This window comes from Polypterus senegalus, chromosome 12, assembly GCF_016835505.1.
Source record: "Polypterus senegalus isolate Bchr_013 chromosome 12, ASM1683550v1, whole genome shotgun sequence".
Classification (NCBI taxonomy): Eukaryota; Metazoa; Chordata; class Cladistia; order Polypteriformes; family Polypteridae; genus Polypterus; species Polypterus senegalus.
In genome coordinates, this window is record NC_053165.1 from 141,969,282 (window position 1) to 141,994,476 (window position 25,195).

Consider the following 25,195-nt stretch of genomic DNA (forward strand, 5'->3'; position numbering starts at 1 on the left):
GATTTTTTTAACAACATGAAAGTCAGAAAATTTACTAGAAGCAACATAATTCAATTTCCTACCTCGTCTTTTTTCCTGTGGAATACTGTGGTGATTGTGGTGCTTTGTGCACTTTATTTAAGAAAATAATTAAAATTATATTTGGCGCTTTTATATGTGTGTCCTGAATATCTGTCTGTTGGGTTTCATGGGGCAACAACGCCCTCTAGCGTCCACAACTTTTAAACTCATCCACCTTCACCAACCCTAATCCCTGTATCCTCACCATTCCACTGACCTCCATCTCATTTACACACATGTATTCTGTCTTCTTCCTACTGACCTTCATTCCTCTCCTCTCCAGAGCATATCTCCACCTCTCCAGGGTCTCCTCAACCTGCTCCCTACTCTCGCTACAGATAACAATGTCGTCAGCAAACATCATAGTCCATGGGGACTCCTGTCTAATCTTGTCTGTCAACCTGTCCATCAACATTGCAAATAAGAAAGGGCTCAGAGACAATCCCTAATGTAATCCCACATCCATGATGAATGAATTCTGTAAAACTTTTACATACTTCTCTGCCACTCCCAACTTCCTCATACAATACCATAACTCCTCTCAAGACGCCCTGTCATATGCTTTCTCCAGGTCCACAATGATGCAATGCAACTCCTTCTGGCTCAGAACAAACATCACATCTGCGGTGCTCTTTCTTGGCATGAAACCATACTGCTGCTCACTAATCATCACCTCCATTTTTAAACTAGCTTCCACCACTCTTTCCCACAACTTTATGCAGTAAGATTCTTATTAACTTAATAAAATTTAATTTTAGATTCAAATATGGTCTTCCTTAAATTCTACTTGGCATGGGATAAGTCAATTTAAAAGTAGATGTCACATATTTATCAATTTACAGAGTCAAAAATAAGCCCAGGATTAGACCCAAAACATTCAGAGATGACATTAACTACTTGGTTCCCTTTAGCCTATTCTAGTTACATCTTTACAAATTTATTGAGCACCTTTAGAAACACGAAAGATCTTCACCCTCTAATAGTTCTTTTCAAAGTAATACAAAGTGTAACATTATTGCTCTATTATCAGCAGTCCGGGAAGAAAACTTTTGCTATTATAGTAGCCTATAATTGGGAAAATAATAGCCTACTTTTGGTAAAACAGTGAGAACCCTAACCCTTACAATTAGATGTTTAAAAAGTTAAAAGATTATAATTTAGATAGGATCATCATGTTTTTGCATGGCTTTTATACGACTAGACATTAAAATAAAATTAGCCTGGTTACCTGGCTTTGCCTGAGAGGGTTCCTTAGACAATGGGTTTCGGTTATAGTTAATCAGATGTGTCATAAGTATAAGGTAAGTGTTTGGGTACTTTTCTGTATATATTTGTTTGTTTTTTTTTATCAGGGGCTAAAAGTATTAGTTCAATGGAGCTCATTACGGTGGAATATTCTAGATACAATTGGCTCAATTGGTCATGAGTAAAGCATTCCCGCTGCAAATCAATTCCTGCTCTTCCTAGTAACTGATCTTGGCTTTTGTTGATGGCCACTGCAAAGTATAATTTTCTAGGTAAATAGTTAGAAATAATGTGAATTTATGGTATAAATACAGCTCACCTTCTAGTAATAGAAATGGTGGCTTCAATCACATTTGAATGTAACGCTTTAATCTGTATCTTGTACTGTTAACAAAGTTTTGGAGGGTTTAGATCAAAAGCAATATACACTGAACTGTGGGTTCACCTTGACTTATTTTATGAATGAATTTTAAATGGCTGTTGTGAGAGAATAATTTTAGGAAGTAGTATAAAGGGTTAATAAATATCAGAAACCTGTTCAAGCATATCGGGAAACCAAATAATGGCCAAGTAAATACAGTCGACCCTTGACATACGACCGGCCTGACATGCGAACAACTTGATTTACGACCAAAATTTTTGTTTTGATTTACGACCAACATCTTGCGTTACGACCCAAATGCGGTCACGTGTATCCGCTTGTAAACAAACAGCCGAGAGCGTTCGTAAGCGTCAGTCGGAGCCCAGAAACATGTGTTTGTGGACGTAATTTCGGTCAGTGGAGTGATTTATCTATATATATAATTCACTAAGACCATGGCAAGCAAGACACATAATTGCTAAGGAAGGAAGAGAAGGTAAAGAAAGCGATTGTTAAGGGATGTTAGCTAGCAGGCTGGCACGGCACATGATGATGTCATCAGGCTGAGTCAGCACCGGCTTGCTTTGGAGTGTATTATTACAGCAGTTCACAACACGGCCAGCTTTGAACTGAGTGCTCGACTACTGTCATTATTAACTTGAGAAACAGCGGTCACAATCGAACGAAGAAGGAAATTGTGCGGAAATATGAGAGTGCCGTTCGTGACCGATCTCGCTAATATGTACAGCATGACGAAATCCACCATCTCGACAATTTTACAAAGAAAAGATTTGCGTAAGGAGGCTCCTTCTGAACAATAACCACCTTCCGTTTCATTCTCCTCCTCCTACCTTCCTTCAGCCCAAAGATGTCAAATTAAATGGTGAGAACCCTTTTTTATTATGAAAAGGTTAAGTAAGTGTTGCTGTGCGAGGTTCGGAGCGCATTATTGGTATTTCCATTATTTCTTATGAGAAAAATAGTCTTGACTTACAACCAACTCGAGTTACAACCAGCCCTCCCGAACGAATTGAGTTCGTAAGTCAAGGGTCCACTGGATGAAAAGATAAGGATGTACCAGAGGAAAGTTAATGTCATATACAAAATATACTAGGAGATGACTTAGAAATCAGCAGATGTCCTGTAAACAACAAGATGGGACAGTTGTCACATACATAGAAATTTCAAGGATAACAGGTAACTCTAAAAGATATAAGAAGAACAAGAGAATGATTTTTTTTTTACTTTTATTTCAATAAGTCATTTGGGTGTTAGACAATGAACTAATCAGACTAAATGTAAGCATTGATTGGCACTGCTAATTAAACTCAATTATTAATAAAACAGACTTTACTTTTTGATAATTCTGTAACAGACTGCTATGAAAGATGCTCCCTCTACAGCATATGCTATAAGAGTAAATAAAAGATGCAATGGACACATTGTTTCCTGCCTGGATTCTGTTTTTATCAAATTGGTCCTAGTACAGGATAACTCTCTTTAATTAAAATGTTGATTTCTAACATTTTGCACAGTACACTTGTCAAAACAAAATATTTCCATGTTATGGATAATTCTCTTGATTTTGGTAGTTAAACATCTAAAATGTGTCAGATAATAAAGGTTTAGCATTATTTGTATTTCTCAATTATTCTGAAAGATGCTGGAAACAGAAAAGAAACATATTCATACTTTTTAAAAGATGTTGTCTGAGATCAAATTTCTAAAAATGTGTTTATCATTTAACACGTAGTTAGCCCCATTATATAAGTGCCTCTGTATATGCAGAGCAGTGCTTAAAGCTGATATACATAAGTGCCACAATCATACATGTTGCACTAGTATGTATTAACATTAAGGGTGAATAGCACAGAGCAGTTGATTTAATCATTATGACACAATTTCTGTGGCTTCTCTATTAAAAATTCAAGCACCAATACCTAAGGTCGACATCTCTTGTCTTGAGTTTGCAGCACAGCGTTTTGGTAGGGGGGGTTGACAGAGCAGAACGGATAACAAAGACAATATATATATATTGTCACACAGGTGCGCATGGGGGACAGTTTACAGGCTCAAATCGTGCTATTTAATAGCCAGACAGAGGCTTGGCACTCACAACTGATCTTCTCTTGTCTTGTTTCCCTGCACCTCAGCCAAAGGCCCTGCGTCTCAGTGACATGACCACCGAACCACCCACTAACACCACTTCCGGCCAATCCTGATGACATCACTCCCGGCATCCAAAATTCACTTTCCTGTCACATCAGCTCCTGTTCCGGCTCCCTAACTCCACCTCTTCCTCCTATCCAACATATTTATAGAACAGACTCACCCTGTTTGTTCAGTTCAGTTGTGAACTCTGATCTGTAAGACGTGCTTCTTTTATTTTGCTGATTTTTCAGTATATGGGTTGGCCAGCCTGATACCTTTTTCTTGTCTGCTGCCTTATTTTTTTACCACTACAACTATATATATATATATATATATATATATACAGTGGTGTGAAAAACTATTTGCCCCCTTCCTGATTTCTTATTCTTTGCATGTTTGTCACACAAAATATTTCTGATCATCAAACACATTTAACCATTAGTCAAATATAACACAAGTAAACACAAAATGCAGTTTTTAAATGATGGTTTTTATTATTTAGGGTAAAAAAAAATCCAAACCTACATGGCCCTGTGTGAAAAAGTAATTGCCCCCTTGTTAAAAATAACCTAACTGTGGTGTATCACACCTGAGTTCAATTTCCGTAGCCACCCCCAGGCCTGATTACTGCCACACCTGTTTCAATCAAGAAATCACTTAAATAGGAGCTGCCTGACACAGAGAAGTAGACCAAAAGCACCTCAAAAGCTAGACATCATGCCAAGATCCAAAGAAATTCAGGAACAAATGAGAACAGAAGTAATTGAGATCTATCAGTCTGGTAAAGGTTATAAAGCCATTTCTAAAGCTTTGGGACTCCAGCGAACCACAGTGAGAGCCATTATCCACAAATGGCAAATACATGAAATAGTGGTGAACCTTTCCAGGAGTGGCCGGCCGACAAAAATTACCCCAAGAGCGCAGAGACGACTCATCCGAGAGGTCACAAAAGACCCCAGGACAACGTCTAAAGAACTGCAGGCCTCACTTGCCTCAATTAAGGTCAGTGTTCACGACTCCACCATAAGAAAGAAACTGGGCAAAAACGGCCTGCATGGCAGAACATTAGGGCTCATCTCAATTTTGCTAAGAAACATCTCAATGATTGCCAAGACTTTTGGGAAAATACCTTGTGGACTGATGAGACAAAAGTTGAACATTTTGGAAGGCAAATGTCCCGTTACATCTGGCGTAAAAGGAACACAGCATTTCAGAAAAAGAACACCATACCAATAGTAAAATATGGTGGTGGTAGTGTGATGGTCTGGGATTGTTTTGCTGCTTCAGGACCTGGAAGGCTTGCTGTGATAGATGGAACCATGAATTCTACTGTCTACCAAAAAATCCTGAAGGAGAATGTCCGGCCATCTGTTTGTCATCTCAAGCTGAAGCGATCTTGGGTGCTGCAACAGGACAATGACCCAAAACACACCAGCAAATCCACCTCTGAATGGCTGAAGAAAAACAAAATGAAGACTTTGGAGTGGCCTAGTCAAAGTCCTGACCTGAATCCAATTGAGATGCTATGGCATGACCTTAAAAAGGAGGTTCATGCTAGAAAACCCTCAAATAAAGCTGAATTACAACAATTCTGCAAAGATGAGTGGGCCAAAATTCCTCCAGAGCACTGTAAAAGACTCATTGCAAGTTATCGCAAACGCTTGATTGCAGTTATTGCTGCTAAGGGTGGCCCAACCAGTTATTAGGTTCAGGGGGCAATTACTTTTTCACACAGGGCCATGTAGGTTTGGATTTTTTTTCTCCCTAAATAATAGAAACCATAATTTAAAAACTGCATTTTGTGTTTACTTGTGTTATATTTGACTAATGGTTAAATGTGTTTGATGATCAGAAACATTTTGTGTGACAAACATGCAAAAGAATAAGAAATCAGGAAGGGGGCAAATAGTTTTTCACACCACTGTATATATATATATATATATATATATATATATATATATATATATATATATATATATATATATATAGGCATGCAGGTATGTTTTTCTTATTTTGCATTTACTGTATAATTTCATGAAGATGCTATATATCAATTGTCAAACCTATCTCTACCACCTGCCATGTTTGTGTAGTTATTAAATGTGTTTTCTGAAATAAAAAGATAACGTCATTTATGGAGTGAGATCACTTCCATAGTACTTAGTGGCTCTAAACTTGCCCAGTAAGACTGAGTGTGGTTGTACCCTGTGATGTATTGATGGATTTTGCTAATTAGCAATATGGGATTGTATCAAGCAGGCTTCCCTATGGAAGAAAGTATGGATTAATAATAATAATAATAATAATAATAATAATAATAATAATAAAAACAGGACTACATTTCCCTGCACATAAACTACCTGAAGAAGCGACTTGGCTAAGTATGCTAGCAAGACCAGGGCAATGATATAAAAGTGCAATGTTGAAATTAAAGTTTATACTCCAAATACAAGTTCTCAGTGTTCTATAGATATGTGACTATTTTTCATCTTACAATCACAAAATAAATATACTGTGACTGCAATTAGTGCAGAAAATTTTAGCTCTGCTATTATACTGGATCTGTTGCAAGTACTAAAATTAACATTTTGTAAATTTCACATTTTCAATAATGGCTGATTGTATTCAGCTGAATACTTCATACTGTATATCACTTTTCATTAATAAGTCACACAGTGACTATCATTGTGTCCCCCACTAGAGAAGCGTACAATCCAAATGATAAAATACCACTTCCATAATACACAAAGTATGGCAACTGGTGACACACAGGTAAAACAGTGAACTTGATCATTTCTGTAGATAAAAACCTATTTTTTTCTTAAGTCTCCACACATGCGTCATATGTAACAACAACAGAGAAAAATAATAAAAAAGCTGCCAGAAAATCTTTTTTTAAATTTAAGTATATGTGCTGGTATCCCAAAGGTTGCCGGTTCGAATCTCCTTCACCGCCAAAAGAGATCCTACTCTGCTGGGCCCTTGAGCAAGGCCCTTTACCTTCAATTGCTCCAGGGGCACTGTACAATGGCTGAACCTGCGCTCTGACCCCAAGGGGTATGCGAAAACTAACAAATTCCTAATACAAGAAATTGTATAAGGTGAAATTAAAAACAAAAAAGAAAAAGAAATTGCTGGAGTAAGCTGCATTACATGTCAGCAGAACAATGTATAATTCAAGCATGTTTATCTCTGAAACTGTCACACATGGAATTAAGTTTCCTTATCACTTTTGTAATTCAATGAGAAAGAAATTATATTACAGTGAAAATTATTTTTATTTTTTCTCCAGCCGTCCGGAGTTTTTTTGTTTTTTCTGTCCCCCCTGGCCATTGAACCTTACTCTTATTCGATGTTAATTAATGTTGATTTATTTTGTTTTATAATTGTGTCTTTCATTTGTCTATTCTTTAATATGTAAAGCACTTTGAGCTACTTTTTTTATGAAAATGTGCTATATAAATAAATGTTGTTGTTGTTGTTGAAAATAGTAAGTTAATGGAGCCAAATAAGAATATTGAAAATGTTGAAAAAAGCAACAAAGCAAAAAAGAATGAAGGATGGATCAAAACAATGCCAGTTCAGCCAAGAATGAGAAATATTAATAACCATAAGATTTAACACGTAGCAATATTGCCAAGATTTAGTATTACAAAATGCAGCTGATGTTTCCTACCTTTAGATGTCTGTATTGATCCAAAATCAGCAGTAAGCACTTGAAGTATTATTGGCAGCTCCCATTCTAATTAGACTCCTGGAGTAGCATTGTATCATTTTCTACAAAGAAGCACAAAAACAAAAAAATGTCATTTCTCATATGGGAACAAAAGTGGGCTTTTCCTAATGAATGTTTCAGTGCTAGTAGCAGCCACATAGATAAACACAACTGAAAGAATAATTCACCCCACAAACAGTGAAATAAAGGATGACAATCCAGTAAATCTTGCATTGTTTATAAAATCCAATCATATGGACATATTGTCTATGGGTGAGAGTATATACTGGAGGGGTAAAGAGAAACCTTTTCAAGGAAAAGTAAGATCATTTTCACCATTACTAACTTTCTCACTGAATGTCTGTTGCACATAACCTTTGGGAACACAAAGAGTCTTAGGGTATATTGATGTTTCTATAGAAATACAGAAGTGCCAGCCCTCATACAACTTAAAATGTATTATGAGGTTAAAAGAAATTCAAAAATTAATATTATAGAAGAAAGAATTTCCTTTAACCTCACATAAACTTCACATCATTTAGATCATGTGATAAGCTGAGTTCTTTAAGTTTATAACTTTTCTAGTATCTTTCCACAGTCTATAGAAGATTTACTACACATTAGCTGTCTTCATATCTTAATCTATGAAAGCTTTGGAATCTCTTTGTCTAGTCAGAGTGGCTAAAGTAGAATGTAGAGTTCATTTGCGGCTCTCAAATAGATTTTTGAATTAAAATAAATACATACAGTATAAATGCAGTATATATAGACCAAACCCTTTGCAAAGTGACTTCAGAACATTTTTAAACGAAATCCATGACAATATGCAAGTCTTCAATTCAGGTAAGCAAGAACTGCTATAAAATGTCACAATGAAAGGCTGGTATACTATAACAAAAGGACAAAACATTCTTATGAAAAAAGTTACTGTAATCTGGAAACTCCATGAGTTCCTATGGCCAACATAATGACTCATGGCACTGGAGAGTGGAGGCATATTGCATGTTTCTCCTCATAGATTTAACTTGACGTTTCAGCCATGTGGCCTCTGAGACAAAATCCTGTTACCATAATATAAATCATGAACTAATTGTGGCATACTAGTAGCTTTGAGCACCACCAGTTGTGCTGGAAAAAAATTAAGTGAAGAATGTTTCAAAGCATTGTCATTCACCACAATATAATCTTTTTTAACTGAAATCACATTTATTGTAAGGTGCTGATAGTTTATAATGAACAACACTGCATTTTTGTTTAGGATCAGTAAGGATGACTGAAGCTAACATCAAGAAAATAACTGTGTTCGTGCTTAGGTAACCACCAGAATTTTCTGGATCTGTGTGCCATGAAGCAATGCACATAGTAGTACTGCATATGAATATAGCCTTTTGTATTTCCACATATAATTTACTTTGTTTTTAATTAGGCTTTCTTTTTTTGTCACATGCCCTGATGAGACATTAATTACTATACAGTGGCAGCCATTTCCACAAATTGTAAATAGACTGTATTAATACTACATTTTCCTTTTTAAGTGCTTGAAACTAACCTTAAATTAAGCAAACGTTGTGCAGCTGATTCTTGTTAATGAAATAAAGCTGTGTATGTGCAAGTCTATGGAAAATACTGCATTTCTATCTCTGTAATGTGTAATAAATGTTAAAGTCCTTGAAAAAAGTCATTTAAAATAAAAAATAAATTAATCATTAATGAAGCTCAAATGAAAAAACCTTCTGCTACAAAATAGGAAGACTAACCGTGAAGTTATACATATGATGACTTGTGAAAAAAGTACCTGTATACCAGCCAGAAACCTTCATTTATCTCAGTAAGCAACAGATGACGATAACAGTCAGGCCACAGTTGCCCCGTTCAGCAGAATTTGTAACTCTAATTAAGAAACCCACTAATTTAAAAACAGTTTGGCATCTTCATCATACCTCATGTTGAAATGTGGTGTGATGATCTCATAGTGAACAGTTGCTTTTAATCAGAGCTATTGAAATGTTATTAAAATAATTATTTTTAAAAATGTTCTATAGATTATTTCAAACATTAGTTTTTTGACAGAATGATTCATCCTATCTTCCTTGCGTGATGATTAAAGTAAGAATATCAAAGACTGTTTTGTTTATAACTGAGCAGTACTTATTCAGCGTCCAAGAGTGGTTTATTTTGAGACTGATCAAGGATTATGTTCAGTGTATTCGACGATTATGGCACAGTGTAATAAGATTGACTTTAGCACTAGAAAATTTGAAACTGAACTCAATATATTCAGAATCGGACTCACTACATACTGCTTGCAGTGTTGTATGAACAGCACTTTAAAGCCAGAGACCTCAGCAGTACTCCTTTCTCTTAACCAATCGAGAGAGTTTCTACATGGCACTTCGGTTCACAATAGATATTGCTTCTAGCCCATCTTTTGCAAAAACTTACAGTTTTAATGTTTCTATTATGTTGTGTGGCACAGATCACAAATTAAAATGTAACATAGGATCACTTTTTACAAAGACTTGTGTTGGGGACTGTATTTGGATCCTGCAACATTTTAAAAAATAGTAAAAATTAGACTTTTTGGATTGTTAAGATCATTTGGTTTTTTCTGAGGGGCGGCATGGTGGCACAGTGGGTAACGCTGCTGCCTCACAGTTAGGAGACCTGGGTTCGCTTCCCGGGCCCTCCCTGCGTGGAGTTTGGTTATTCTCCCTGTTTCTGCGTGGGTTTCCTCCCACAGTCCAAAGACATGCAGGTTAGATGCATTGCCGATTCTAAATTGTCCCTAGTGTGTGCTTAATGTGTGGGTATGTGTGTGCGCACCCTGCAGTGGGCTGGCGACCTGCCCCGGGTTTGTTTCCTGCCTTGCGCCCTTGGATAGGCTCCAGCAGACACCTGTGACCCTGTAGTTAGGATACAGCAGGTTGGATAATGGATGGATGGATGGGTTTTTTCTGAGTCCACCTCAGGCTCTGCTATTTTATAAAGTATTCACTATGACAACTTTATGTTATCTTTAATTAAATTTTTTATAGTTATTAATTGGTATTTCTTTATTCTTTTAATCAACATCATTTAATCACCATTTTGTATGTTTGTTTTTATGGGGGGGGCGACCATTTTATACTCTTAGATTTCTAAGAAGCTTACATTTTCTGTGTGACTACTTACTACGATGCACTTGGTTGCTAGGTACCCAGTACACATATATGTAACCTGTGATATCATGGCAGTCATACTATAAAAGACTGCTTAAACATTGGGAATTGAGAAAAATCTTAGGGGAATATTCATTATAAATTATTAGCTAAGTAAATAATGAAAAAGAAAAGAAGATATTTTTGGTTTACAGTAATGATAACAAAATAAACTTGTGTAAAAGATATTGGCTTTGCCTCTTGACTACTTGTTTGTTTTCTTCCTTAAGAAAAAGCTTCTCTCTGCCTCTCCAAACAATTTCTGTTCAGCTAGAGTCATGATCTGTCAATTCATCTTAGATGTCAAAGATTTTATTTCAGGCATCCAGGTCACCAATTCAGGAACAGTATAGATATTCAGCACACATTTATATGACACAGGAAAACAAAGTGCAATAATAAGTGATTTTCAGTGTTTGTGGACACAAATGGTCAGGAACACTGTTCTACAACTACCAACATTTTAATCTGATCATTCCCTCATTTTTCATTTCATCCCTCTACTTTCTAACACCTGATGATATGCTGAGTGCCAGTCATGAACCTTACAGTTTTAAGATTAGCAGCTCCTTTTTTTCATTTGACAAATCCATGAAGGAATACAAAAGAAAAAATCTAGCCTTAAGTGTCACTTCCATTCACAGATAACTTAAATGAAAAAGAAAATTGCAACATTTGTAAAGAACAAACAATATTAAAGTGTGTGGACTATGCCCGGCAGTTTATCCCAGCCAAGTCCCCCAAGCCGCCAGATGGGGCCCTCCCTGCAATATGGAGATGCCCCGAATTCCAGCAGGGCATCATGGACTTTGGAGTTGTAGTGCACAGCCCTGCTGTACAATGTCGGGGCCGCCAGGGGATGCTGCAGGGAGACACAAAGACATTGGCTTTTCCAACAGCCCAGAAGTACTTGCCGGTCACGAGGACAGAAGGAATAAAGTGTTTCCGGGCTGACAAAGAAAGAAGAGTTTTGATTTGACCCAGAAGTGCTAGGAAGTCACATGGACTGCAGGTCAAGGAGCACTTCCGGGTCATGGACTATAAAAAGGACAATGAAACACCAGAGCGTTGAGCTGAGCTGGGTGGTAGGAGGGCAACGTGTCTGGGAGTGGAGGATTGTATTATTATTATTGAGTATTGCATTGGTTTATGAGTAGTGTGGAGGAGAGGGTGCTTTGTGCACTTTATTGTCCTAATAAATCAAGTATTTGGACTTTTACCTGGTGTCTGACGAGTGGTCTGAGGGTTCAAGGGGTCAAGAAGGCCCCTATTTGTCACAAGTGCTTTGTTTTTTTCTCACAACTATGAATATAAAGAAATTATAGTGAAACAACATAAATGAAGTAAAGAACTGCATCACAGATTGCTGACAAAGAATGGTCAAATCAATTAATGAACAAGTTAGAAATTGTGCATGTATAGTAATATTCATGATTGATTTGAAGGTTGGAGCATTTTGAGTTCATAAAAGAGACCTATCAGGTGCATTGACAACTTAGGTTATACTTGAGCATTGCTCTGACACAGCCAATAGAATGCTGTATATCATTCAAAAGTAAAAGTGCATTAGTGCCTTCCACTGATCATTTGGTAGGTCATTCCCATGCCTCCCACTTACTGTTGAGACATGGAAACTGAATGTGCACGTTACAGTTAACACTTCTGTAATCACTTAACAGTTGTGATTATAACTTATATATCTTGCCTGAAGAAGGGGCATGAGCTGTCTCAAAAGCCTGCATATTGTAATCTGTTCAGTTTGCCAATAAAAGGTGTCATTTTGCTTGACTTCTCATTGCAAGAATTTGCCTTCAAATTTAAAGAAGAATGCTGAAGTAAGCATTTCTTCATCTCTTCTTATAAGGAGCTCGTAAAGTCACAAAAAGCAGTGTCTTTATATTCTTGTGCAAACAATGGGCACAAGTAATATGAGAGCACAAGTGATATATTTTCTGAAAAATATCTGTATATTGTACACACAAGATGTTGAGGCAGATTCTTATGAGTTCAATTACTGAAATGCTAAAGAGGGATGGGTATAAAAGTTGCTGGTTAACTGGACGGGAAGGGGTGAAGTGAGTGACGTCAGGGTCTTGTTGACCCTTGTTTTGTGAGAGCTAATAAAAGGGGTATCCGCTTTCCTTCCATCACATATAAGTATTTGTGTTGCTACTTTATAAAATAAATTTGAGCTCAGTGAAAGCTAACAGAACGCTGCCCTGCCAAGCAGGATTAACCAGAGGCACAATGACTAAGGAAAATGTAGGTGACTTATTAAGTGAATATTCTAATTTTATGTTCAAGGGTGAACTTTGAGTAACAATATATTTTGTCTTGGTACATTACTGAATAATTATTCATCACTATCCTCTGGAGCCAGGCCTGGAGGTGGGGCTCGGCTGGGCACAGCCCGAAGAGGTAACGTGGGTCCTACTCCCCATGGGCTCACCACCTATGGAAGGGGCCAAGGAGGTCAGGTGCAGTGTGAGTTGGGTGGTGGCCGAAGGCGGGGACCTTGGCGCTCTGATCTTCGGCTACAGAAAGTGGCTGTAGCTCAGGAGCCTGAGCTAGTGCACGAGGTTGAGAGGTTCCGGCTAGATATAGTCGGACTCACCTCGACGCACAGCTTGGACTCTGGAACCAATCTCCTTGAGAGGGGCTGGACTCTCTACCACTCTGGAGTTGCCCCGGTGAGAGGCCCAAGCAGGTGTGGGCATACTTATTGCCCCCCGATCCGGAGCCTGTGCATTGGGGTTTCCCCGGTGGACGAGAGGGTGGCCTCCCTCCGCCTTCGGGTGGGGAAGGGTCCTGACTGTTGTTTGTGCGTATGCCAACAGCAGTTTGGAGTATCCACCCTTTTGGAGTCTCTGAGGGGTGCTAGAGGGCATACCTTCTGGGATTCCCTCGTTTTGCTGGGAGACTTCAATGCTCACGTGGGCAATGACAGTGAGACCTGGAAGGGCGTGATTGGGAGGAATGGCCCCCGATCTGAACCCGAGCGGTGTTTTGTTATTGGACTTCTGTGCTCGTCATGGATTGTCCATAACGAACACCATGTTCAAGCATAAGGGTGTTCATATGTGCACTTGGCACCAGGACACCCTAGGCCTCAGGTCGATGATCGACTTTGTGGTCGTGTCGTCGGACTTGCGCCATATGTCTTGGACACTCGGGTGAAGAGAGGGGCGGAGCTGTCAACTGATCACCACCTGGTGGTGAGTTGGCTTCGATGGTGGGGAAGATGCCGGTCAGACCTGGTAGGCCCAAACGTGTTGTGAGGGTCTGCTGGGAACGGCTGGCAGAGTCTCCTGTCAGAAGTAGCTTCAACTCCCACCTCCGCAGAACTTCAACCACGCCCCGAGGGAGGTGGGGACATTGAGTCCAATGGGCCATGTTCCATGCCTCTATTGTTGAGGCGCTGACCGGAGCTGTGGCCGCAAGGTGGTCGGTGCCTGTCGTGGCGGCAATCCCCAACCCTTGGTGGACACCGGCGTGAGGGATGCCGTCAAGCTGAAGAAGGAGTCCTATAGGACTTTTTGTCCTGTGGGTCTCTGGAGGCAGCTGATAGGTACCGCAGGCCAAGCGAATGCGGCTTCGTTGTTGCTGAGGCAAAACTCGGGCATGGGAGGAGTTTGGAGAGGCCATGGAGAACACTTTGGACGGCTTCGAGGAGATTCTGGTCCACCGTCCGCGCCTCAGGAGGGGAAGCAGTGCAGTGTCAACACCGTATATGGTGGGGATGGTGCGCTGCTGACCTCACTGACATTGTGGGTCGGTGGGGGAGTACTTCGAAGACCTCCTCAATCCCACTAACATGCCTTCCAATGAGGAAGCAGAGCCTGGGGACTCTGAGGTGGGCTCTCCCATCTCTGGGACTGAAGTCACCGAGGTGGTCAAAAACTCCTTGGTGGCAGGGCCCCGGGTGGATGAGATACCCGAGTTCCTTAAGGCTCTGGATGTTGTAGGACTGTCTTGGTTGACACGCCTCTGCAACATCGCATGGACATCGGGACAGTGCCTCTGGATTGGCAGACGGGGTGGTGGTCCCCTCTTTAAAAAGGGGGACCGGAGGGTGTGTTCCAACTACAGAGGGATCACACTCCTCAGCCTCCCTGGAAAAGGCTATTCGGGGGTTCTGGAGAGGAGGGTCCGTCAGATAGTCGAACCTCGGATTCAGGAGGAATAGTGAACCAGCTCTTCACCCTTAGCAGAGTCCTGGAAGGTGCATGGGAGTTTGCCCAACCAATCTACATGTGTTTTGTGGACTTGGAAAAGGCGTTCGACCGTGTCCCTCGGGGAATCCTGTGGGGGGTGCTCCGGGAGTATGGGGTACCGGACCCCTGATAAGAGCTGTTCGGTCCTGTACAACCGTGTCAGAGCTTGGTCCGCATTGCCGCAGTAAGTCGAGCCCGCTTCCAGTGAGAGTTGGACTCCGCCAGGGCTGCCCTTTGTCACCGATTCTGTTCATAACTTTTATGGACAGAATTTCTAGGTGCAGCCAGGGTGTTGAAGGGGTCCGGTTTGGTGGACTCAGGATTGGGTCACTGCTTTTTGCAGATGATGTTGTCCTATTTGCTTCATCAGGCCGTGATCTTCAGCTCTCTCTGGATCGGTTCGCAGCTGAGTGTGAAGCGGCTGGGATGAGAATCAGCACCTCCAAATCCGAGACCATGGTCCTCAGCCAGAAAAGGGTGGAGTGCCCTCTCAGGGTTGGGGGAGAGATCCTGCCCCAAGTGGAGGAGTTCAAGTATCTCGGGGTCTTGTTCACGAGTGAGGGAAGAATGGAGCGTTAGATCGACAGGCGGATCGGTGTGGCATCCGCAGTGATGCAAGCTCTGCATCGGTCTGTCGTGGTGAAAAAGGAGTTGAGCCGTAAGGCAAAGCTCTCAATTTACCAGTCGATCTACGCTCCTACCCTCACCTATGGTCATGAGCTATGGGTAGTGACCGAAAGAACGAGATCCGCATCAAGAGGAGTCAGATGAGGTGGCCCGGGCATCTGATCAGGAAGGCTCCTGGACGTCTCCCTGGTGAGGTGTTCCGGGCACGTCCAACCCAGGACACGCTGGAGGGACTATGTCTCCCGGCTGGCCTGGGAACGCCTTAGGAATCTCCCGGAAGAGCTGGAAGATGTGGCCAGGGAGAGGGAAGTCTGGGCCTCTCTGCTTAAGCTGCTGCATCTGCGACCCGACCTCGGATAAGCGGATGAGGATGGATGGATGGATGGACTATTGAATAATTATTCAACATCACTTTTTCTTTCTTCCATTGAATTGCAAAATGTGTGACTTTTATTTTCTCTGAGTTGTCCTTTATATTTGTCCTGTACACAATTCACCAGAAAGCATTTAAGTTTAGCAGAATTGAATCATGTCCAGACTCCAGAGCAATCCTCAGTGGAAGACTGACATTCAGATTTGTAATTATTTTATTATGTTGTATTCAACCTGATATATTTTAGTGCAATATTTAATGCAAGTTGGTTTAATGCTTATATGTGTGAGAAAATGTTATTCTCTAGAATTGAAATTGTCTATAGGGGCACTTTTAAAATGTAAATATATTTTATGTGACAACCAACTGGTATACATATGGTTATGCTTGAGAGTTAATGGTTTCAGCTTAATTGTGGTTAATTTTGTGGTTAAGTTTGTATGAGTGCGCAAGCAGGTAATTTAAACTCCTTACATTTTTATTAAATCTAATCTTTCTACTGTAAAATGTGCAAAACACTAAAAGTACAAAAACAGAGGTGTAGAAATGGATGGAGAATGGATGAGAATTCACCACTAGGTGGAGTGACATATGTACGGTAGGTGGCGTTAGGTTTGCAAAGTCTTAGCATTTTTTTATTTTCTTTTTAGATGAAGCCATGGAGCCGTGGATGATAGAACACCGCGTTTTTGCGTACGAGTGTTTTGTCAAGAACAACCAATCTATTATCACAGTTCCGCGTGAGTTTTGTTGCCATTTCAATATCCACAGAAATAAAGCTGTTCCCGCTCGTAACACTATCCTACGTTGGGTTAACGCACTTCATACACGAGGTACACTAATGAACAAAAGACCGCCGGGGGCTACACGAACGGCACGTAACCCTGAAAATGTGGAAAGCGTACGACTAGCCCTGATGCGCAGTCCAAGTCGATCTGCTCGGAAGCATTCTTCTGAACTTGGCCTCAGCAATCGTTCAGTAAGGCATATTTTGCATTTAGACCTGCATTTCCATCCCTACAAATTGTCAAATGCTATTTCAACATGAACTCAAATCTTTCAATAAATTTCTTTGTAAGAAAAAATTAATAATTTCGTGATTTTGTAAAAAAACGTCCGTCCTTTCTGCCTTACCCTGTACAAATAATAATAATGACACTGAGTTATAATAATATGAACAGCACTCTGGAACTTTTGGTTTCACTGACTGACAGTTTCAATTTCACTGCCTGAAGATGGATTCACTTCGTCATCACTGCATATGAGAGGCATTTCTTGCGAGATGGCATTATGAGTCTAAGAGAAAACGTATCCATACTATTGCCCTGGAAATACACATGCCTCCTGCTTACGTAAGACATGTCCAAGTAACACATGGCACTAACGCTGTTGGCACTTTTACAGACCGAGTAAACCTCAGATCTTACACAAGATGTATCTATACATTTGCTTCATGTGAAGTATTATAAACCCAATCTGTGTTGATTTTCACTTATTTTTTATACAATGTATCTATTCAAATGATACATTTTTAGCTGCTGACTTAGTTCTTTGTTCTTATTTTTGTATTGTATTTAGTTACTCTTCTCTCTTGACTAGCAGTCCCTCATCCACAGCTCCTGAGTATCTTAGTAGAGGAGGCACATCATATCCATACTTACTAGTACCACATTTTAGGTCATCACTGAGTGAGACACTGACTGCTGTTACTGTATGTACAGATAAAAGACTTGATTGCATTTGTATAATTCATAATTCTATAGTGTATTTTCTAGGAAAAACATTGTTTTTTAATTGAGTCTTCTTCTTCTTTCGGCTGCTCCCATTAGGGGTTGCCACAGCAGATCATCTTTTTCTATATCTTCCTGTCCTCTGCATCTTGCTCTGTTACACCAACCACCTGCATGTTTTCTCTCACCACATCCATAAAGTACCTCTTAGGCCTTCCTCTTACCTGGCAGCTCCATCCTTAGCATCCTTTTCCAAGTATATCCAGCATCTCTCCTCTGCACATGTCCAAACCAACACAATCTCACCTCTCTGACTTTTTCTCCAAACCATCCAACCTGAGTTGACACTCAAATGTACTCATTTCTAATCTTTTCCATCCTTGTCTCACCCAATGCAAATCTTAACATTTTTAACTATGTCACCTGTAGCTCTGTCTCCTGTATTTTGGTCACTGCCACCGTCTCCAACTCATATAACATAGCTGATCTCACTACCATCCTATAGACCTTCCCTGTCACTTTTGCTGATACCTGTCTGTCACAAATCACTCCTGACACTCTTCTCCACCCACTCCACCATGGCCGCTCTCTTCTTCACCTCTCTTCCACACTCCCCGATTTTCTGTACTGTTAAACTCATCCACCTTTACCAACTATACTCCCTGAAACCTCATCACTCCTCTGACCTCCCTCTCATTTACGCACATGTATTCTGTCTTGTTACAACAGATCTTAATTCCTCTCTAGAACATATCTCCACCTCTCCAACCTGCTCTCTACTCTCACCACAGATCACAATGTCATCAGCAAATATCACAGACCACAGGGACTCCTATCTAATCTCTTCTGTCAACCTATCCATCACCATTGCAAATAAGAAAGGGCTCAGAGCAGATCCCTGATGTAATCCCACTTCCACCTTGAATGCATCCATCACTTCTACAGAAGACCTCACCACTGTCACGCATCGATCGTATATATCCTGTACAACTCTTACATACTTCTCTGCCACTCCAACTTACTCATACAATACCATAACACCTCTCTAGTCACACCCATCATATGCTTTGTCCAGGTCCACAAAGATGCAATGTAACTCCTTCTGGCCTTCTCTATACTTCTGCACATCCCCTTTATTCTTAAAAATTGGCGTCCAGTACACTTCTTCTCCACTACTCAGACATTCTCTCACTGTCCAAGATTGCATTAAACAATCTGGTTAAAAACTCCACTGCCATCTCTCCTAAACACCTCCATGATTCCACAGGTATGTAATCTAGACAAAATGCCTTTCCATTTTTCATCCTCTTAATAGTTGTCCATACTTCCTCCTTGTTAATCCGATGTACTTTCTGATTCACCATTTCCACATCATCCACCATTCTCTCATTCATCAGACTCTCTCCATCTGCACAACACACTCTCCTCGCTTATGAGTATGTTTACATCTTTAACCTTTTTCACCCTAACCTGCTGCATATCTTTCCCAGCTTGGTCCCTCTGTCTAGCCAATCTGTTTAGGTCCTTTTCTCCCTCCTTAAGTGTCCAACCTCTCATAAAACCCATCATATGACTTTTCTTTAGCCTTCACCACCTCTCTCTTCACCTTAAGCCTTATGTCCTTAAACTCCTGTCTACTTTCTTCATTTCTCTGACTATCCACCTCCAAGTTTTCTTTTCCTCCCTCCTCTGTTCAAATGTCACGCCAAGCACACTCCTTGCTGTCACACTTACTACTTTTGCTGTAGTTGCTCAGCTGTCTGGTAACTCTTCACTGCCACCCAGTGCCTGTCTTATCTCCTTCCTGAATTCAACCTTGTAGTCTTCCTTTTTCAACTTCCACCATTTGGTCATTGGCTCTAGCCTCAATCTCCTCCTCTTCTTGATCTCCAATGTCATCCTACAGACCACCATCCTATGCTGCCTAACTACAATTTCTCCTGCCACCACTTTGTAGTCTACAATCTTCTTTAGACTGAACCTCCTGCATAGGATACAATATACCTGTGTGCATCTTCCTCCATTCTTGTACGTCACCCAATGTTCCTTCTTCTTCTTAAAATATGTATTCACCACAGCCACATTAATCCTTTTCAGAAAATCCACTACCATCTGACCTTCAGCAATCCTCTCCTTGCCACCATACCTACCCATCACCTCCTCAACTCCTCTGTTCCCTTCAGAAACAAAATTTGCTCCAATCACCACTCTCTCTCCCTTGGGTACACTCTTTACCATTTCATCCAACTCACTCCAGAAATCTTCTTTCTCATCCGTCAACTTGTGGAACATTTGCACTAATAAGTATTTCAACTGGAATACTTCTTAATTCAGTGAAAGTAAAAATTTGATCTTTTACTCAAGTATCATTTCTGAGTACTTTTTACAACTCTTGTTTTTGGTAAGATTCATAGTGTTGGTTTTGAGGCTTTTAAAAGATTTATACAGAAATCCAGTGGAGAGGACTGTTGTATAGTCTGTTTTAATCTGACATATACCTTGTATTTTGCCTATAATGGAGGAACAGATGTACCCCCCAGAAGTGCAGTTTAAAAACTTTGTTGTCCTTAAAATGACAGGTAAAAAATAAACATCTCCTTAAAAGGAGATTTAAAAACTGTGCTTTGATCCGGTGATGAAGAACTGAACCATAAAAGTAGTTCTTAAAAAAATGAAAGGCTTGGCCAAAAAAAGAAATCAAAGTCAAACATCAAAGAAAAGGTCTGGAGCCAAAAGTGACCAGGGGTTGCTACAGAAACATTATTACAAAAGAAGCAAACAAATAAATAATTAAATAAATAATTATAAGGCTCAAATAAAATGCAGGCTCCTAACACTCACAGCCAATCAGAATTCCAGGACCCAATATTTCTCAAAAGAACATTGCCCAGAGCATCACATTGACTCTGCCAGCTTGCCTTCTTTTCATAGTCTATCCTGCTGCCATCTCTTCCCAAGTATACAATGCATATGCACCTGACCATCCACATGACAAAAAAGAAAATGTGATTCATCAGACAAGGCCACCTTCTTCCATTGCTCCATGGTGCAGTTCTGATACTCTCATGTCCACATTGGTACTTTTGGTGGTAGAAAGTGGTCAGCATGGACACTCTGAGAGGTCAGTGGCTATGTAGCCTCATACTCAAGTTACGAAGCACTCTGTGTTCTGACACTTAACTCTCATAAACAGCATTAAGCTTTTCAGCAATTTGTGATACAATAGCTAGCCTTTGCTCCCCACATGTATCAGTTAGCCTTAGGTACCCACGACCCTGTTCCCAGTTACTTGGTTCTCCGTTCTTGGACCACTTTTGGTAGGTAATAACCACTGCATATCCGGAGCACCCCAAAACACCTGCTATTTTAAAGATATTCTGACTCAGTCATCTAACCTTGTCAAAGTTGCCCAAATTTTTATGCTTGCCCTTTTTCCTGCTTCAAGCACATTACTTTCAAGAAATGACTGTTCATTTGATACCTAATATATATCCCACCCCTTGACTGGCGCCATTGTAATATGATAATAAATGTTATTCACTTTACTTGTTAGCAGTCTTAATGTTGTGGCTGATCTGTGTATGATGTGAACAGAAGGTTATATGCTAGCAATATTTTGTATTAATCTCACCACCCCCTTTAGCACTTTGTACTCCACTGTTGAACTTGGGCCATATTACGAAGTTACATAGCCAGTTTCAACTTTCTACACTGTATACCAACATAAAAGTAATAAAGAGAGTTTGGGATATCTGAGCATTCCACAGACATCTGAAAAAGTACAGGTACTAGTGAGCCTTTTTGACAATAACCAAGACGTGTTTGTGCACACTATAGTAATGGCGCAAGGCAGAAAGAAACCCCGGGCAGGGTGCCACCCACCGCAGGGCACACACACCCACACACTAGGGACAATTTCAGATTGGCAATCCACCAAACCTGCATGTTTTTGGACTGTGGGAGGAAACCGGAACACCCGGAGGAAACCCACGCAGACACAGGGAGAACATCCTAGCACCATGCTGGAGGACCCGGGAAGAAAACCCAGGTCTCCTTACTGCAAGGCAGCAGCGCTACCACTGCGCCACCGTACCGCCCCTTTAGTAATGGTGACTCCAAAAAAATTGAAATCTGCCAATAGTCTCCACAACATCTAACTCAGCCACAGACCAGTCTGTTTCTTTGTGCTGGTCCCAAGCCCGGATAAATGGGGAGGGTCTAGGAGCTTGGTAATCACCCTTGATGTTACAACAATGTTAAATGATGAGCTGTAGTCTATAAACAGTACAAACTAGAGGTCATTCAAACTATGGACAACATTACACTTAACATGTCACAACACAAGTCTCTCAAAACATTTAATCAGAACAGGAATAAAGTAAGTACTACCTGTTAATAATCAACAAGGCAGTCAACTTTGTTTTTTTTTTGGCACAAGGATAAATTTAATGTTTGTTTGGTGGATAGAGACTGTAGATTCTCAGTGAGGCATTAAAAATGTCAGTAAAAAGACTAGCCAAACAGTTCCTGAGATTTTATTTGCACCACAAGCCTTATACTGTAAATTTTGACATGTTTAACATCATCCTTACATCATCCACGGAACTGAAAAGGAAATGGGCACTCACAGAGAAGGAACCTATTTCTAGTGATTAAAACACGAATCAACATTTTTAAATTCATACAATTACAATTACCATGCACCAGAAGTATTCAGGTTTATACCAGGATTGACTACTATTAACATTAGTTACTTCCTGAGCTCATACTTACATTTCTTGCATGATTCAATATGTCCAGTCTGTAATATGAAATTCTGTCTATGTGATTGCCATATTGTGGTATAGTGGGTCCACAACTCTCTCAGTAAAGGCCAGTTTTAAATAAATAATCACTGCGCTAACAGCTCAGCGAGGGGGCATGGTGGTTGTGGCCGAAGCAGTTCTCAGGGCGATCTGCAGTGTGGACGTTTCTCACCTAAGTGCACAGGTGACGGAACTGCCCGCATCCGTGATTGTTCCTGTGGCTGCTAATTTTTTGCAGCTGCTATGCCCTCTCGACATATAGAAGCAAGAGCCGGCTAACGAGAGGGTAGAATGAAAAAGAGGAAAAAAAAAGAGAACGGAGGTTGTAGAGGAAAGCAGGAAGCAGTGAGATGAGAAAGCAGGTGCCGAAGAACATGCGAGCGAGAGCAGGCTCACGGCAGCTGAGCAGGCAGTCTGGGTGTTTGGCCGACACCCGGGCGAGTAGTAGTTGTGGTCTCTCTTGCAGAGTTTACTATGAAGGGCGGGAGTGACCGAAAGGCAGAGGACTCCCCGCGGGAGGCAGCGGGAGTTGGGACTTGGGACATAGTGTCCCCAGTGTGGGAGCCCTGGACATTTGGGGAGAATCCCAAGTTGCTGTCAGGAGGAGCCGACCAGAGCCAGGGATCAGGAAGACAATCCTAACAGCAGAAGCAGGCACAGAGAAGGTCAGCTACAAGTAGAGCAACTCCTCTATTGAGAAGCCCAGACGGGGGTAGTAGGGGAGTCGCAGGTATTAAGGCACCAGGCTTCTTGCTGTTGGTTTTTAGAAGAATGCTTCCTGTTATATTTTAACCTCGTTATTTTTAAGAAGACTTTTTTCTACTGTATTTAACCTCCACGTTTTCACATGCTTTTATCGGATTATTTATTTGTTGAACTTTTGAAGCACTGCATTGATTTTGAACACTTTGTTTTTGTTGTTGTTTTAAATAAAAACACTTTTATACATCATCCCCTTGCTTTGTTGTTGCCTCACTGCTAAGCTCATCGGTAACATTACCGACGATGTAGGGTTTAAGGGCTCCCAAACAGCAGATGGGAGCATGGAGCCGAACCCACATCGTCACACATATTTAAATACCAAGATATTATATTGCTCTAGTTTCTTTCCATACACATATTTCTGGTGGCATGGTGACACAATGGTTAAAAGTTCCATCTCCTCCCAGTTAAACTCCAGCTTCAGTAACTGTGTTTATATAATTTTCAGTATCTATCTCTGGATGCACTATTTTTACCACATGCCAAAAAGGTTTTTAGGTTAACTAAAAACTCAAAATTAAAAAAATAATATGAATGTCAACATGCATGTGTAATTATATCCTGTTATGGAATGATGCCATGTTCAGCACAGAATTCTGTCCTATGTTAGATTCTGCAGGCTCAGATTCTGTGAACAGGATTAATCAGGCATGAAAAGTGGATGTATCAATGTATAGTTTAATTTCTGGATTATGTTTGTCTTAAATGTTTCTTTCCAATTTTCAAATAAAGAAACATTATCTTTCAACCAACTAATATGATAAAGAAATGTATTTAAAAATAATAAGGCCCAAGAAGCACATAGCAAATAAGCTTGGGCCAAAAACATACATCAAATTAATTCTTTTCTACACTATTGCACTACAACATGAGTTCAACATGACCTTAAATGTTCTATGGGTACTTGGATTAAATTTTTTCACATTTTATTAAGCTCTCACTGGCATTGCTAAGAAAGAGGATGAGGATGACTCAGTAGAGTAGGAAGAAGAAAAAGTGGAGTGAGTCACATCAGTTCCTAGTGTACTGAAGAAGTAATATGTAAAAGTCTGTGGATTAAATTACATGGATCATGACAGCGTTTCTGGTCTTAGTGGATAGAATGCTGAAACGGCCACTGATAAAGGTGCTATAGTACAGAGAATGTTCTTGCTAGAGGCAGCTCATCAGGACCTTCATACCATGTACATATGTACTTCTCATGCTTAATGATAAGATAATTAATCATTCTTCTTTTGGTAAATCTTCTGCCCTAACAGGTATGTCTTTATTTATGTTAACTCCAATTTCTTAGATGTTTAGTTTCTCATTTTTACACTTAATTCCAATGAATTGGCAGAACAGGAATTTGTATTAATGATTTCAGAGACCCGCGTTCCTCCCATCTTTATAGATATTAAATACATGTGTGAACAGTGAAAGAAAATATTAAAATGGAAAAGAGACCTATGCTAGCTATTATCTATAGAACATAACTTCCTGAAACAATAAGAACTTTGCTGATGGCCAGTAATATGAAGTGGTAAAGATTAATAACATAGAGCTTGGGTACAGAGAACAAATTTTTTTAGGAGCTGCAATACAGGTCTAATCATAAAGTCTAGCACTTGAAGTCATACATGTTGTGAAGAGTATAGTTATAATTATGGTAATCCAGGAAACGTAATTCAGCTATTACGCTTCTGAAAATCTGTGCACAGAAAAGCAACAAAATGCATTTCCAAAAGAGTACAAAATTTCAGAATACTTTTTCCTTAAGAAATGTCTGCTAGTAAGAATAAATCTTACTTTAGTTAAATTGTGTTTTAATATTTTAAAGAGTAGGCTGGATGGTAGCACAAGTTTTACAAATTGCTGCTGTCTGTGTGGAGTATGCATGTTCTCCAACATGTCTTTGTAGGTTTTCCACACACATCATCAAGAATGTGCAGGATAGCTAAACTAGTCTGTATGTG

General features: G+C 40.1%; 1 protein-coding gene across 4 annotated transcripts in view; it reads right to left on the bottom strand.

Annotated features, from left to right (window-relative positions):
* Nucleotides 1–25,195, bottom strand: part of lingo1a (leucine rich repeat and Ig domain containing 1a) — a 141,925-nt gene that overhangs the window by 27,510 nt on the left and 89,220 nt on the right. For all 4 annotated transcript variants that reach the window (XM_039773653.1, XM_039773651.1, XM_039773654.1 and 1 more), the window contains one exon: nt 7,494–7,594. The gene's annotated coding sequence lies outside the window, so the exon portion shown is untranslated. The remainder of the gene's footprint in view (nt 1–7,493; nt 7,595–25,195) is intronic.